The 16,436-nt window shown below is 48.6% G+C and overlaps 3 non-coding genes across 3 annotated transcripts; 1 reads left to right on the forward strand and 2 right to left on the reverse strand.

The window, feature by feature from the left end:
- Positions 1–2,531: 2,531 nt before the first annotated feature.
- On the reverse strand, positions 2,532–2,604 carry TRNAR-CCU (transfer RNA arginine (anticodon CCU)). Its single transcript has one exon. It is a non-coding gene; the product is annotated as a tRNA-Arg (tRNA).
- Positions 2,605–3,937: 1,333 nt separating this feature from the next.
- TRNAR-UCG (transfer RNA arginine (anticodon UCG)) lies at positions 3,938–4,010 on the forward strand. Its single transcript has one exon. It is a non-coding gene; the product is annotated as a tRNA-Arg (tRNA).
- Positions 4,011–15,552: 11,542 nt separating this feature from the next.
- TRNAR-UCG (transfer RNA arginine (anticodon UCG)) lies at positions 15,553–15,625 on the reverse strand. Its single transcript has one exon. It is a non-coding gene; the product is annotated as a tRNA-Arg (tRNA).
- Between the last annotated feature and the right edge of the window lie 811 nt (positions 15,626–16,436).

Here is a 16,436-nt window from a genome sequence, read left to right on the forward strand (position 1 = left end):
TGGAGCATTCACAGGCATGGACCTCCCTCAGCTCCCTGTGGCCGCGGTTCGCTGTTCCCAGCCAATGGGAGCTGCAGGAAGTTTAACATTTTACCAAACTGCTGCAGTACAAAAAGAACGTGAACCCTCACTTTTGTGATCTGAAGTCAGAGGCGCTATTATACAGCTCACTCCGTTAACACTCACTGACACTTTTGCATGTTGATCAACTTTTCAAGCAAAGAAGGGTGACTTAAGTTTTGCCTCATTAAAGAAAAGCAAACATCATTACCAGCCGAGAGTGAATATCTGGGGGTTAGAAGAGCATAATGGGCATGTTTGTCTTCCTTGAATGAAAAATGACATTGAATAAAGTGTTATAAGCTTTTATAAAGGTATAAATGGTGCCAGCGCTTGTGATTTTATCACAAGTCTAGTGACATTTGGTGTTTTAAAAATCTCATCTCCCGCAAACTAGTGATTACATTAGAATTTCAGCTTTTGTTAAATACAAAAATTGTATAGCCCTCATGATTGCGGGGCGGGGGAGAAAGCTGGACAAGGTGACGCAAGGGTCAACTAAAGGCTCAGAACCCAGAAACCAACGAAAAGGCACCCAAGGGCTTTTTTAAGAGTATTGCTTTAAAGCCAAACTCATGATTCTTTTTTGTAGCCCAACACATGAGTTTTGTACAATTTGTGGTTGTCAGTACTGGAATTATGAGAGTATAAACTCTTCAAAGCAAGGGAACTACATTTGCTTATGAATATGGACCCCCCTAGCATATTGTGGGCTCTATCAGAGTCTAAACAAACAATGAATAAATAAATCAAAAAGCTGAGGCTTGCTGGGAGAGCATGTTAGTTTCAGCTGTAAAGGATGTCCACACTAAATTGATTCAATGGCCATTCAAGTGCCTTGTGGGTGTATAAGGAATATGTCTTGAGCTCTGTTAGAGGCATGACTTAGTTGCAGCTTTTATGGTTAATGGAAAACAGGACACATTTGAATAGCGCCCAGTGAACCTGTCTGGGTAAAACAGAAAAGGAAAAATCAATAGGAGAGAATAAAGTTTTCACAAAACTCCTTCAGTGAACCAAAAAGCCACACGATGGCGCCCTGAGCTCAGAAATGGCAAGGAGCTAGCGCTAGTAACTGCTGTCTCTCCACTATAGCTTTAGACCAGGAGTTCTCAAACTGGGGGTCGTGACCCCTCAGGGGGCGGCAAAGTTATTGGGGGGGGGGGCAGGTTACAAGCTGTCAGCCTCCACCCAAAACCCCGCTTTGCCTCCAGCATTTATAATGGTGTTAAATATATTTAAAAGTGTTTTTAATTTATAAGGAGGGTTGCACTCAGAGGCTTGCTGTGTGAAAGGGGTCCCCAGAACAAAAGTTTGAGAACCACTGCTTTAGACACATGTTCTGCTCCCAGTGAAGCGGTAGGGACCAGCTAAATAGACAGCCGATCTACCAGAATGTTACAGTGAGGGGCATTGGTGGAATAGCACTGAGACTACCATGGTCACTAGCCAGGCCCAAACTGCTATTCTCCAGAGGCAGTTGGGCCATCCTCTTCAAAAGGGCATTCCCTGCTTCTAGTCCCTTTGAAGCGATTGTTGCCTTGAGGGCTCAGGGTCCTTTGTCCTGTGCCCAGCGCCAAAGCATCAGGGATGCAACAGATGGAAGCCGCACAATCTGGAGACAGCAGGATCATGCAGGGAAGGCAGCTGGGGCCTCCCAGAGAGACAGTTCCCCCTTGCCGTGCAACTCCCAGGCTTTCCTGTAGCAACCATGGTCCCCGTGAGACCTCAACAGCGTGCATGCTCCTGTCTAGGACACCCAAATCCCTGAACACCTTCAAGGCACAGCCAGCCTCCGTGCACCCCACTCCATGAATCTTCCCTGCCTCCATGAAGCATGGCAGGGTTCCTTTTCCCCTGACCCCCTCAATGAAGGGAGGATCTGGTTCCTTCTTTCACCCCCCACTGCAGAGAAAAATGAGAGCTCAGGTTAAACTAAAACTCACCTGCATGAAAAATATTTTAAGATGGAAGATTGCTGCTGAATAGAGCTATTTTCCTAGCAAGAGCAAAAATTCACACCAGACGGGATTAGCAAAAAAAACCCAAAAACCTAGAGGGCTTTAATGATGTGTTTGTAATACATAAACACAGTGATTGGCATCACACTATGTTGTGCTGGAAAAGGGCAATCAGTCAGCCAGGAACTGATTACACAGATCCACAGTCCCTTATTGCATCTTGCATCTGAAGAAGTGAGGTTCTTACCCATGAAAGCTTATGCTCCCAATACTTCTGTTAGTCTCAAAGGTGCCACAGGACCCTCTGTTGCTTTTTACAGATTCAGACTAACACGGCTACCCCTCTGATACTAGTCCCTTATTGGTTTACCTTTTATCTGTTGAGAAACTGGAGAGCACCAAAGAGGACAATGCTGTGCCATTTAAATTTGTAGCCAGTAATGGAGTTTAGACACCACCTAGAGATGGAGATACGGCTTACTTTTAAGAAGGGGAGGAAAAAATTGTTTCCACCCCAGATGGGACTCGAACCCACAATCCCTGGCTTAGGAGGCCAGTGCCTTATCCATTAGGCCACTGGGGCTCTATGAGAGCAAGCGTCTCACATTCTTCCTTAACTCTGTGGTGGCCGAATTTTATTTCTCCTTTATATTCTACTGCCAAGAAATTGGATTTGTCCTCCAAAAACCCCTACAACTGCCTCCAGCCTAATCTCATCTCGCTCTCCCCGTGTGTGTGTGTGTAATCGCCAACATTGCGGACTGTCCTCCCTCACACTGCTTAGTGAAATTGCCCTAAATGCTTGTGATCCCCCCCCCCCCGGTCCCTTGCAGGGACCCTCCGCCGTGTCCGCCCCAACGCAGGCAGCGGATGTGGGGTGAGGTGGAACGAGCCGCTGAGGGCCGATGTCACTATCACCTCAAACTCCTGCAAAAACTAGCGTGATGTCCCCTTGCAAACCCAGGGACAGGTCGGTAAAGAGCCGGCTGCTGGGCCCTGAGTGCACGGGGAGGGGCGGGCACGGGGCTGCCCTTCCCCCCCCCCAGCCACACACAAGTACAAGCAAAGCTACAGCTCTTTGCGTAACATACTAGTTACCACAGGGCTGCCTGCGCTACCGCTGTGAGCCCGTGGCCTCGAGGAAAAAGCTTCCTAGTGTAGACGCGTCAGTCTCACGGGTTCGAATCCCGCGTTAGCTAGCAGCTTAGCGCTCAGGTGTGCCGTTCCCCTACTTACCTTGTGTCCCAGCAAAGCTCCAGGACAAGAAGCAACAAGGCAGTTTTGTTGAAAGCACCAGCCAGTTGTAGGCCCATGTAACAACGTAACTTTCGACAAACTCCCGTTTCATTTTCCCCCCATCCTTTAAAGAAAATGTTGTCGCACCTCATCAGGGGCAATGATAACATTTTTATGCACCAGTTTCTTAGAGCGATCTTGGACTCAGAAGAAGTCAGGTGACTGTCACCACCCTGGACAATCGCTTTTACAGTTACACCAGGAACATTAGTCCTTCAGTTCCGACAACAGCCGTGAGCAGCCTACGTGAGGATGTACATCGATATTTTGATTAGAAAGCTACATGAACTGAAATAATATTTGAAAGAAAACGAGGGTTTGCCTAGAACAAGAAATAAAACTTAAAAACAGGGTTGGGGTTTAATTAATTATTATTATGGCCAATACATTTTTTAAAGGCTCGGATGAGAATTTTCCCACACCCAGTACAAATGCGGAAGAGATGCAAAAGGTATTGTGAGCTTCCCTCGCAGCACAGGAGTAACTCTAACTAGCATTGCATTATTCTTATAACGTGAAACTCCTCTGCTCTTACCTCCAATGCGCCTTAATAAAGGCGACAACTAACTGCTGGCTATGATACATGTTGTCTTCACCACTGCTCTCCTATTACCTAATGTGACCGCGTGGCCTAATGGATAAGGCGTCTGACTTCGGATCAGAAGATTGAGGGTTCGAGTCCCTTCGTGGTCGATTTTCTTTTAACGGAGGTAATTTCCAACCAGCATAAAACGATCAAAGTGTTCAATGGGAAAATAAGGAGGAGTATGTTAAAGAGACTGTCTAGAGGAAAGGCCGTGGAGAATGTTTTGAAGAGTGATTTGCCAGGAAGTAGTTGCACACACTTGGGCCCCTCAATGCCAGGTTGAGAAAGCAGCTTCCCCACAAGAGTAGGGAAAGCAGAGCTTAGCTCCCAGACCACACCACAGACATAACCATCCTGCCCTCCTCTATCCATTCAGAATTGATCCCTATGCATGAGAAATGGGTCCTATTATTATAGCTCTAATTTAACCCTATGCATTTGGGACAAGTGCATGGTGTCAGCCTGGCATCTCTATAGAAAGGTGGGGAGGAAGATAAGGGGGAAAAACAAGAGGTGATAGGCATTGCCTTGCTACAAACGCATGTACAAGGAAGTAATGTGAAAACTACCCACAATTTGTCCTTTGAAGATTTTGCCACCACATGTAGGCGTGATGAAAAATAAAGCTTCAGGACAGAGAATGCGTACACAGATGTGCTACACACCTAGGCACACAAGTGATCATGCCCAGCCGGGCTGTGTATAATCCAAAGGGCTTGTGTCCAAATGTCCACCCAGAGTTAAACACTCACAAAGAAATGAGCTTGTTACTCTCCAGGTGATTCACTTTCTATAGTGAAAGTGTCCAAATAAGAAAAGCGCTGATATTGTTCTTGTGAGCTAGGTGTGGGAAAGAGATATGCTGTCTAGCTCCTGAGTCACTGGCACTCTGGTATGAAACGAGTTGCTTGGTACTAAAACGAATGGAGTGAAGACTCTTGCAGATGCATTTGGAAAACGCAGAAGATAAAAAGCTGCTTGCAGTAGAAGGAGACTAATAGGGTTTAGTGTCAACAAGAGGCAGAAAAGGGACTTGAAGGAACAAAAATCTTCATGCAACTATACTTCAGAGCAATACGAGGAATCAAGTGACACATAAGGCGGACTCCTTTTTGCCCAGTTCTAGTGGCCTAATACAGGCAATAGCTTCCTAACCTAAGGGTGAGGGGTTCAAGTCTCATCTCTAGGGTGAAGTGTTGCTTTCATAATTGTAAAAAAAAAAAGTGTTTTAAACCTCTATATATTATCATTTTAGTTAGAGCACATTTTAATTGAAATATATTTAAGGCATCTTTTAACCTATTTATTGTTTCCAGGATCAATAAATAAAACACTTTGAAAAACTAAGAATACTTTTTATTTACTACAGACCAAGATGTAGTAGATGTAGTCAGTGAGTGATCTCATCTGTCCTACAGGGATAAGCTATCCTCTATTTATTTCATATGTTCCATTTTATTGGCATTTCTTTCATATTAAGTAATAGAGTCTTTCCACAGAATTAAATCACTAGCCACCTCATTCAGGGAGACTGGAGATCCAGCCATGAGGACTTTACTTGTAACTCTCTTGAGGCACTGCACGTGATTTTTGAAGGTTACATCCCTTCTCACTTTTAAAGCAAACATTTTTTTCATGTAAAGGCTGAGCACGACGGAGAGACACACACAACTTAACATTATTGGGGGAAGGGTCAGTGGTCACACACTTTATAGCTTCTGTAGGCAGAGATCATTGCACACACAGAGTCCCTGATGTATCCCTCCATTCCCCCCCACAAACCCTGTGTACCACCCTCCCATCGCCTTCCATTTCAGGGACTTCCTGTAAGCCCCACAATTCCCTCCTTGCAGGGATTGTGTGTGTACTCCCCTCCCCCATATCAGGATCCTTCAGTCTTCTACCACCACCGGAGGTTGTTTGTGACCCTGCCCCCCATAGCTATGTATGCCCTATTACTCCCCTCTCCTAGGGTCCCCCTGAGAGGGGCTCTGTGTGCACCTCCTTCTCATCACCTCACCAGAATCCTCCATCTCCCCTCTCCATCCACTCCCATGTCCCCCATTCTCCCCCCATGCCAGGTGCTCTGTCTGCCCCCCCAACCCCCATTCCCACCTGGATTAGCACAGCCTTACTAGAGCCCCCCCTCACAGCATCAAACAGCACAGCAGCCACTCCAACTTTGTGGGTCCTCTGCTGCTCCACGCTCCAGCTGGGTCTCTGACAGCCCTACCCCTTCCAGGATACCCACCCACCAGACCACAAGCATAAAGAAACCAACTCTTCCCTTTCCTCCAGGCTACCTGACCACCAATAGTCTCGCTAGGCCCAGCCACCATGAGCACCCACCCTACACCCGCTCACCCAGCCTGCCACTTAGCAACAGAGCTGTGCTTGCCTCTCCTCTTTAATACCTCCCTGGTGTTGCAGAGCAGGTTGATTGCATCTCCAGTACCCCATTAACTCTTTCCTGCCTCAGGTGGGGTTTGCATGCCACATTGCACCACCTTTCCTCCATGCTAGGTGGTTCTGTGTACCCCCTCTCCTCATACCAAGGTCCACCGTTCTCCCTTCCCCTTTGTTAGGGACTGCGTGTGTGCCCCCATTCCCAACTCCCCATGACCCCCTCTTCTCCCTCCCCCCTCCCATTCTTCTTCTTTCTGTCTGGGAGATAAGTCATTCATGGCGTCAACATGGTCAATTCTATTGCGAAGAAGGGCAGAGATAAAATGGAGGTGTTGTAAAGCTGGAAGACATTAACACACTGCTTCTCAGCCGGTGGTTCTTGAGCTGCAAGTGGCTTTGTGCAACACATGATATTAAAACACTGTGATTTAATTATTAACCAATCAGGGATGTTTTTACTATGGTATTAACCAATTGTAGTTGATAAAATACTTCAGCTTTGCTCCCCTCCCAGGGGCCATGGGGCTCGGGCTTTGGCCCTCCTGCCCGGGGCAGCGGAGCTAGGGCAGGCTCAGGTTTCAGTCCCCCCTATTGGGGTCATGTAATATTTCTTTGTAGTCAGGAGTGGGTTGTGGTGCAATGAAGTTTGAGAACCCTTGTGATAGATGGTCCCTTACACACACAACACCCCACACCCAACCGTAGTCAGGTTACTCCCAGTCCCAAAGAACCAGTCACTCACCCCAGGTCAAGTGCACCCTAGATCTCTCACCTAAGAGAACACTTGTAGCCAATCCTATCATTGTGACATTGCACCCAGTATCCTTCACCGAGATATTATTATGATATGATTATGACATAATCATAATGTATTTTATGCAAGATACGGCATGTAAGGTGTCTTTGGAAAAGTTATGATTTACTGAATATGATTAACCTATTTGTATGCATGTGTCATTTTTGTATCTGAAGTTGGGAATATTGACTGTATCTGTATTTCATGTAGTTATTCCTGGGCAATGCCCACTAGGCAAAAGGCTCTCAGGCTAAATCAGTGGTTTTCAAACTTTTTTTCTGGAAACCCAGTTAAAGAAAATTGTTGATGCCCATGATGCAATGATGCTGGGGATGAGAAGATTGGAGGGGCTCAGAGCTGGGGCAGAGATATGGAGTGCGGGGGTGAGGGCTGCAGGGTGAGGCCAGGAATGAGGGGTTCAGGGTGTGGGAGGGAGCTCTGGGCTAAGGCAGGGCATTGGGGTGCAAGAGGGAGTCAGGGCTCTGGGCTGGGAGTGCAGGCTCTGGGCTGGGGAGAAGGATGAGGGGTTTTGGGTGAAGGGGCTCCAGGTTTGGGGACGGCTCATGGCTGGGAATTGGGGTGTGGGCTTACCTCGGCCAGCTCCTAGTCAGCGGCGCAGCCGGGGTGCTAAGGCAGGCTTCCTGCCTCTCATGGCACCGTGGAACGCACGGCGGCCCGGAAGCAGCCAGCAGCAGGTCCAGCTCCTAGTTGGAGGCGTGCAAAAGCCTCTGCAACACTTTTGCCTGCAGGCACCGCCCCCACCCCAGCTCCCATTGGCCGGTTCCGGCCAATGGGAGTGCATAGTCGGTACTCTGGGCAAGGGCAGTGCATGGAGTCCTATGGCCCTCCTGCCTAGGAGCCGGCCACTTCCAGGGCACAGCATGGTTTCAGAACAGGTAGGGACCAGCCTGCCTTAGCCGGGCAGCACCACCAACAGGACTTTTAACAGCCCAATCAGTAGTGCTGACCAGAGCCACCCCGACCCAGGGCTGCCCAGAGGATTCAGGGGGCCTGGGGCAAAGCAATTTCGGGGGCCCTTTCCCTAAAAAAAAGTTGCAATACTATAGAATATTATATTCTTGTGGGAGCCCCTGTGGGGCCCAGGGCCTGGAGCAAATTGCCCCACTTCCCCCCACCCCGGGTGGCACTGCCACGACCCAGTGCCTTACATTCTGCGACTCAGTACTGGGTAGGGTTACCATATTTAAAAAATAAAAAAAGAGGACATTCCACGGGCCCTGGCCCCGCCCCTTTCCCACCCCCGGCCCTGCCCCAACTCCGCCCCTTCCCCGCCCCTTCCCCAAAGTCCCCGCTCTAACTCCCCCTCTTCCCTCCCAGCCACGTGAAAAGGGCTGCCCGAGCGCTACCGGCTTCACGGTTTGCCGGGCACCCTCCAGACCCTGCGCCCCCGGCTGGCGCTTCCCCAGCGCAGCTGGAGCCCGGGAGGGGAAGCGCCCAGCCGGGGGCGCAGGGTCTGGAGACTGCCCGGCAAACCATGAAGCCGGTAGCGCTCGGACTTCGGGCAGCCCCCATGTCTCCGGACCCTGCGCCCCCAGCTGGGCACTTCCCCTCCCGGGCTCCAGCTGCTCTGCTCCTCCCCTGACTCTTCGGCTCTGTTTAAGAGCTGAGCTGCCCAAGCACTCTGGCTTCGGGCAGCCCCCATGCCTCCGGACCCTGCGCCGCCGGAGCAGAGCTGCTGGAGCCCGGGAGGGGAAGTGCCCGGACGGCGGCTGGGGTCCGGAGGCAGGGGGGCTGCCTGAAGCTGGTAGCGCTGGCTCGGGCAGCTTGGCTCTTAAACAGAGCCGAAGTCTGAGTCAGGGGAGGAGCAGAGCAGCCGTGGGAGAGGAAGTGCCCGGCCGGTATTTTTCCCGGACATGTTTGGCTTTTTGCCAATTCCCCCCAGACGGGGGTTTGATTGCCGAAATGCCGGACATGTCCGGGAAAAAACGGACATATGGTAACCCTAGTACTGGGTTGCGACCCGGAGTTTGAAAACCACTGGTCTAAATGACAAACTGGGAAGGGCCCATTCAAGTTGGATGGCCCATCAGGGGAACATTTAGCTCACAATGGACTGTGGAAAACGCCCATCTACATCTAATGGGCTTTCCTGTAAACATTCTAATTAAAGTATGGATAATGGCCTGTGCTATGACTAAGCGAAGCAGCCATGGGCATGTGACTTGCCCGTGTGACTCTACAGGAACATGTGACCAGGTCACCTGGTACTGGACTCCAGCTTAGAATACCATTTTTTTCCCCCACTGGCTAGCATGGGAACCAAGCTTGGAGACAAAGGGTTCCCGCCCTATGCAAAAACTATTTAAGGCTGGAGAGTGACATCATTGTGGTTCTTCACTGATTTCCCACCCAAAGAGACTCTTGGCAAAACCTGAGGAACAAGGCCTGAATTGGGGGGAAGTAGTGGACCCAGGCTAGAGGGATTTTTAGCCTGTGAATGAAACATCTGGGGTTTCTAAGCTGCAAGCCAGCACAGCTTGCGCCTTAAGAATCTGCAGACTGCTTGCATCATCGTCATTTAGCGTGAGAATTTGCCATTCATATCTGACCTATGTAGTATAGTAAGCTTAGTTTGCGTGTTTTGTTTATTTGCTAGGTAATCTGCTTTGATCTGATTGCTATTCCTTATCATAGAATCATAGAATATCAAGGTTGGAAGGGACCTCAGGAGGTCATCTAGTCCAACCCCCTGCTCAAAGCAGGACCAATTCCCAACTAAATCATCCCAGCCAGGGCTTTGTCAAGCCAGGCCTTAAAAACCTCCAAGGAAGGAGACTCCACCACCTCCCTAGGTAACGCATTCCAGTGTTTCACCACCCTCCTAGTGAAATAGTTTTTCCTAATATCCAACCTGGACCTCCCCCACTGCAACTTGAGACCATTGCTCCTTATTCTGTCATCTGCCACCACTGAGAACAGCCATATGTTATGTTATCACTTAACATTTATCTTGTGTAGTTAATAAACTTATTTTTGCTTTATCTAAAACTGGTGTGTGGGAGTCATAGCTTGGGGCAGAAAGCTGTGGCATTTCTCTCTCCACATTGAGGGAGAGGGTGAATTTCAGGAGCTTACGCTGTACAGTTCTCTGTGCCGTGCAAGATGGTATAATTTTGGGTTTCCACTCCAGAGGAGGGTGCGTGCCTTAGGAGCAGGGTAGTGCCTTAGCTGTACCTTCCTATGCAGGGGCTGGTTAAAGAACCTGTGTGTATGTAACTACAGCTGGGTGTGTCCCTACCTGTGTGTGTGCTGGAGTCTGGAAGGGGGCTTGGCAGCAGTACTGTGTGAGTGGAAACTCAGGCTGGTAGGTTGGAGTGTGGGGGGCTCAGTGATACCCCAGTTCCAGGCAGGAACCCAGGGGGAACCTGTCACAAAGTGCACCCTAGATCTCTCACCCAAGAGAACACTTGTAGCCAATCCTATCATAGACTAACTAAAGATGTATTAACTAGGAAAAAGAAATGAGTTATTTACAAGGTTAAAGCAGGTAAACATACACATGCACACACAAATTAGCTAGTCTTGGGTTCAAAAAGGTGACAGAAAACTGCTGTAATATGCAAGCTCTATAGATCCTTTAGCCAGGGGTGTCCACGGGGGAGGGGGCAAGCAGGAGCAGGCCTTGTCCCCCCAATAAATCTGCAGAGGCCCAGAGCTCCTTCATTCCTGGGGCCACGGCAGAGCCACAGAACATACCTCTCCAAAAGTTGTCACATTTCAATTCCTGTGTTCGCCCAAGCTAAACAGCCAGGGATCTCTTGCTTATGCTTTGTTTGAAGTCCTGCCCTCTCCGGGAAGTCCAAGCAGCATATGGATACAGTTCCTTCTTTCCAGGGATTTTTATTCAAACTGATGGGAGGAGACCTTGTGCACATCTCCTGGTCATAGGTGTTAATTGCTTCTCCACCAGCACAAAGTCTGTCTTTTGATGTTTCACAATGGAACATTTGGTTTCAACAGGCCTTCTTGTGTGTAGGACCTAACACCTTCTGAAAAAAAGCCAGTAACTGAAACAGGGAAGAAGCATTAAATAGTTCCAGAGGTTTACAATGCAGACACTTAATATAACCTTATAACATGGGGAACTGATGTTAAGTAAGATTAACATGTGCAGCACCCTACAAGAACTTCAAACACTAAACATATTCTTATAACACTAATATCTATTTTACCAATACTAACACACAGGTTAGCCGGACTGGTTTCCAGCTAAGCACGTGCCAGTGTTCAGTGAGGGTTAGGGGCCTTGGCATGAGCTGACATCTGGTCCGCCAATGTCACAAAAACAATGAGAGAAGTAACAAAGCAAGCTTCTAAATGAAAGCTCCTTCCATGTGAGATTTTTTTTAATCTGTTGAGTTATGCTTTCACCCATACATCTGTGACCATTTTAAAGTCAGCATGGGTGGGGAGGAGGAAAATCCCAGCAGTACCATAAACTCTCCTGCGTAGAAGAGACTCAGAAGCATGAAGAATGGGAGGAAGCACCTCGACAAATTGTATCTACAATCTGTTTGGCTAACACAAGTTCAGCAAGCAAAATCCAGTTGCAATCCAGTACCCAGCCTCCCCTCTGTAATTGTGCCAGCAGGTCAACTTTGGTTAGGAGGGAAATTTCTATCCAGTTGTGACTGAAGTTAAATGGAGAAGAAATAAACAAGAGATGGGCACCTCTGCTTTACGTTGAAAACAATTAAAACAAAACAGGAAGTTCCTCAACATCATCAGTTTTAATGATCTCTATAGAGCCAACTGTGACAGGTTCCCCTGGGGTGCCACCTGGAACTGCGGGACCACTGAGCCCCCCCTGACCCACCAACCTGGGCTCCCTATACACTATACTGCTGTGACTAGCCTGCCAAGCCCTCTCCGAGGCTCCAGCACACATACAAGTAGGGACACACCCAGCTGCAGTTACATACACATAGGTTCCTTAACCAGCCCCTGCCTGGGATGGCACAGCTAAGGCACCTCCCAGTTCCTAAGGCATGCACCCCCCTCTGGAGTGTAAACCCCAAATTATATCATCTTGCACTGCACAGAGATCTGTACAGCGTATGCTTATGCAATTTGCCACCTCCCTCAACGTGGAGAAGGCTATGCAACAGCTTTCTGGCCCAAGTTATGACACCCACACACTGGTTTTAGACAAAGCAAAAATAAGTTTATTAACTATAAAAGATTGCTATCCCTTATAATCACTTAAAAGCTAACAGATCAAAGCAGATTACCTAGCAAAGAAACAAAATATGCAAACTAAGCTTACTATACTAAAGAGATTGGACACGAGTAGCAAATTCTCATCCTAAATGATGATGCAAGTAGTCTCCAACGCAGCAAGTGCGTGCCTGGGGCGGCAAGCCACGGGGGGGCGGTGTGCCGGTCGCCGTGAGGGCGGTAGTCAGGTCGCCTTCGGCGGCATGCCTGTGGGAGGTCCGCTGGTCCGGCAGCTTCGGCGGCAATTTGGCAGCGGGTATGCCGAAGGTGCAGGACCGGCAGATCAGAAACGCCGCTGAATCCGCGTGATCAGCGAACCGCCTGCGGGTGTGCTGCCAAAGGCTGCCTGACTGCCGTGCTTCGGGTGGCAAAAAACATAGAGCCTCCCCTGGGTGGGGAGTCAGTGAAGAACCATGATTATGTGACTCCCCTGCCTTAAATAGCTTTTGCATAGGGTGGGAACCCTTTGTCTCCAAGCTTGGGTCCCACACCAGCCTGTGGAAAAGCACTGACATTCCAAGATGGAGTCCAGCACCAGGTGACCTGGTCACATGTTCCTGTAGAGTCACATGGGCAAGTCACATGCCCATGGCTGCTTCATTCAGTCATAGCAGAGGCTATTACCCATACTTTAGTTAGAATGTTTACAGGAAAGCCCATTAGATGTAGATGGGTGTCTTCCACGGTCCATTCATAGCCAAGTGTTCCCCTGATGGGCCATCCAACTTGCATGGGCCCTTGCCAGCCAGTCATTTAGACTGAGAGCTTTTTGCTTAGTGGATGTTGCCCAAGAATAACTACATGAAATACAGATACACAGTCAATATTCCTAACTTCAGATACAAAAATGATCCAAGCATACAAATAAGATCAACATATTCAGTAAATCATAACTTTTTCAATGATATCTCACATACCTTATCTTGCATGAAATACATCATGATTATGCCATACTCATAGGGCGACCATACAGCAAATATGAAAAATCGGGACGGGGGTGGTGGGTAACAGGAGCCTATATAAGAAAAAGACCCAAAAATCGGGACTGTCCCTATAAAATTCTACAGTCCCTACATACTCATATCATAATATTACTATGAAGAATATGGGATATAGTGTCACACCAACTGAAATGTGGGATGCTTTGGGAAAGGTGTTGCGTGGGAGCAGTCCTTTCACACCCCACAAAGAGAGGTCTCTTCTATGGACATAAGTCCATGACAGTCTCAGCTCAGAACTTGCACACAGACTTTTGGGGCCTCAGTAGATCCAGTCCTTCCAAACCTACCCTAAAGATTGGGGCTGTAGGGTGAAAAACAAGATCCATTTCAATTTAGGCTTAAACAGTTTATTTTAGCCTTTATTTTGTACGGCTTAAGACCATACTGCTGTCACCTATGAATACGTGCAAAAGCAGGTCAGGCAAGAAAGATCATTGAACAAGTTAAGTCTCTTGGGGACAGGGCAACTCTTCAAATCTCTGGTCTTCTCTACTCTCATATTGTCCATGACCCATATTTTAATCCCTTGTCCCATAATTTTGCACAACTCAGTTTACCTAGTTACCTCATCTGTGCACCTATGTACTCTAAACCCCCCAATTAAAACATTCTCATGCATAAATCGTGACAACTTAATACATTTTTGCTTATCCCAAGAACACGAGAATGGCCATACTGGATCAGACCAATGGGCTATTTAGCCCAGTATCCTGTCTTCCGTCAGTGGCCAGTGCCAGATGCTTCTGAGGGAATGAACAGAACAGGGCAGTTATTGAGTGATCCCCCTGCCATCCAGTCCTAGTTTCTGGCCTCCTGCTAAAAATTACTTTTTCCTGTCTACTTCTGTCATCTATTCTTCATTGTCAGCCCCACTGGCTTCATCTAGTTTTTATTTTACAGGTTTGTTTTTGTGGCCTTTCGTTTTTACGTCTTAAAGTGTCTTGTTGGGGGTTATGGGGAGGGGACCTGAAGTTAACAATTCCCTCACAACACTCTGCTTCACCCCGCTATTTACATAGTCCAAGGATTTTTACAGACAAGACACACAAGCCAGTTTCCAGTTTACATAGTCCTTTCTTGACCCACTATCCCTCATCCAACACCAGGTCTGAAAGCCCAACACTTAGTCCATAAGATAATATCACTCAGAGGGCAGCAATTGTGCTGTGGGAGCATCAAGACTCACATGATCTTTAGTGCTTTATTCTATTAAGTGGGACGTAGAATCTGTGTGTCCATTAGGAAATCAGAGTCTGGGACTGATAAATGGAAATATCCCTAAAATCAGAGGGCACAGGTGGTTTGTTTTTTTAAACAGCATTGAAACACACCTCAGTGTTGATACATACTTTGCCTTCCCTGACCCAACAGGTACATTTATTTTTTACTTGCTGTTTTCACGGACATCTGGGGCTGACAGAGATTGGCCAGGTCCTCATTTGATCTCCAAATGGTTTTTTGAAGTGGGATCATGTTGGTGTAGTCAGGCTACAGTGAAAGTTCAGCTCTCTATTGAGGACTCATAAAAGTGCACAACAGAGTGTGTTTCATATTTTTCTATGATCATTAATACTCCTTAGGGATGAAGGCATTACACACTGAGGCACTGTGACAAAGAAATTAAACAGGACAGCTGGCTACCCCACATGGGACTTTCCCAAGGTAGAGATTTTGGGCTAGAGTGGGTCTACCCAAATGCACTGCCAGCCCTTTATCTTTAATGATGAACACATGCATAGAACTAGAAGTCATGTAGTTTTCATTGGCAACAGTCCCAAACTTCTCAGGTTTCCCCTATTTGCAGTCCCCTGCCTCAGTGGGGGTCCTCTCTCCACCCCACCATCTTCCTTCATTATAACTAAAGCTGATGTCTCCTTTTTTGCCATCGTGTGTGCTAACTAATGCTTGTCCATCCTTCTTTAACAACTTCAGAGGGGAAAAGGAAGAAATCAGCAAGTCCTGATCTGTGGGTTACAGAGGAAGATAGTGTGTTATTTGTTCTCTTGGGCTCTGTATTTCAAGCTAGGACCCTGTATACAACTTCACTGGGATTAGCCTTCAGTTTATGTCAATTAACTTGGCACGGCTTTCTAGTGGCGCCTCTGAGATCAGTTGGGTGTATTAAAGCTCCTTGGGCGGCCAATTTTGCATGGGCAAAGACTGGTTCTGCAAGGGAAGGACATATCTCTGAGAGGAAAAAAAGCCACTCGACCACGAAGGGACTCGAACCCTCAATCTTCTGATCCGAAGTCAGACGCCTTATCCATTAGGCCACGCGGTCACCGCAGCTACAGTCTTGACACATAATAGGAAAGAGCATCCCTGTTACCTGGCTCCTGCTCGGAAGAGGTTTTACTCATCACTGCAGATGCTGATACAGAGCGATAGGGCTGCTCCCGGCACACGCAGCTTGACCAGTCACCCACCCACATGCTCACCCAGCGCCCAGCTTTGCCAAGGAGACCAAGGAAGACATTTTTGCCCTGGTGCAGCGTGGGAAGAGGGGAAAATACCCTCTCCACCGTGTGCCTGGTCTGCACGGGCATTCCGGGGGAAGGGGCGCCTGACCTGCGAACAGCTGGGGGGGGGGGGGGGCGATAGAGGGATCAGCTGCCCTTTGTGGTCCCTTCCAGTCCGACGACCTGCTTTGCTCCCCCACGTGCCAAGAGCATCCTCTGCCGCCACCATCGCTTCTGGAGAGAGCCACAGACCAGCTGCGGGAGCCTAGCCCAGAGCCGCTGTCCCCGGCCCGCTCCACCCGGGCGGCTCGCTCCCTGCTGCTCTTCGGGGATTTTTCCTTCCCTTCCCAGTCTCTCTCTCCTCCGCCTGGAACAGCAGGCACGTACACGGGTGCATCCCACCTCCGCGTGGCCCCAGATCCCGCATCACCTTGTGTCCCTCCCTTCCCCGCACATCCCTGGGAGTCCTGGATGGATACCCAAGGCCGGCAGGAGTCCCAGGGCTCAGACCCGGCTGGCCCGTGTCCACACTGCCTCCAGAGCCAAGGAGGAGGGCAGGAACTGGGGTCCCTCACTGGAGAGAGGAGCAGATACAAATTTTTCCAGCAGCCCTGACCTGGTGTATAATGGGGG

Source organism: Malaclemys terrapin, chromosome 13 (genome assembly GCF_027887155.1).
Source record: "Malaclemys terrapin pileata isolate rMalTer1 chromosome 13, rMalTer1.hap1, whole genome shotgun sequence".
Lineage (NCBI taxonomy): Eukaryota > Metazoa > Chordata > Testudines > Emydidae > Malaclemys > Malaclemys terrapin.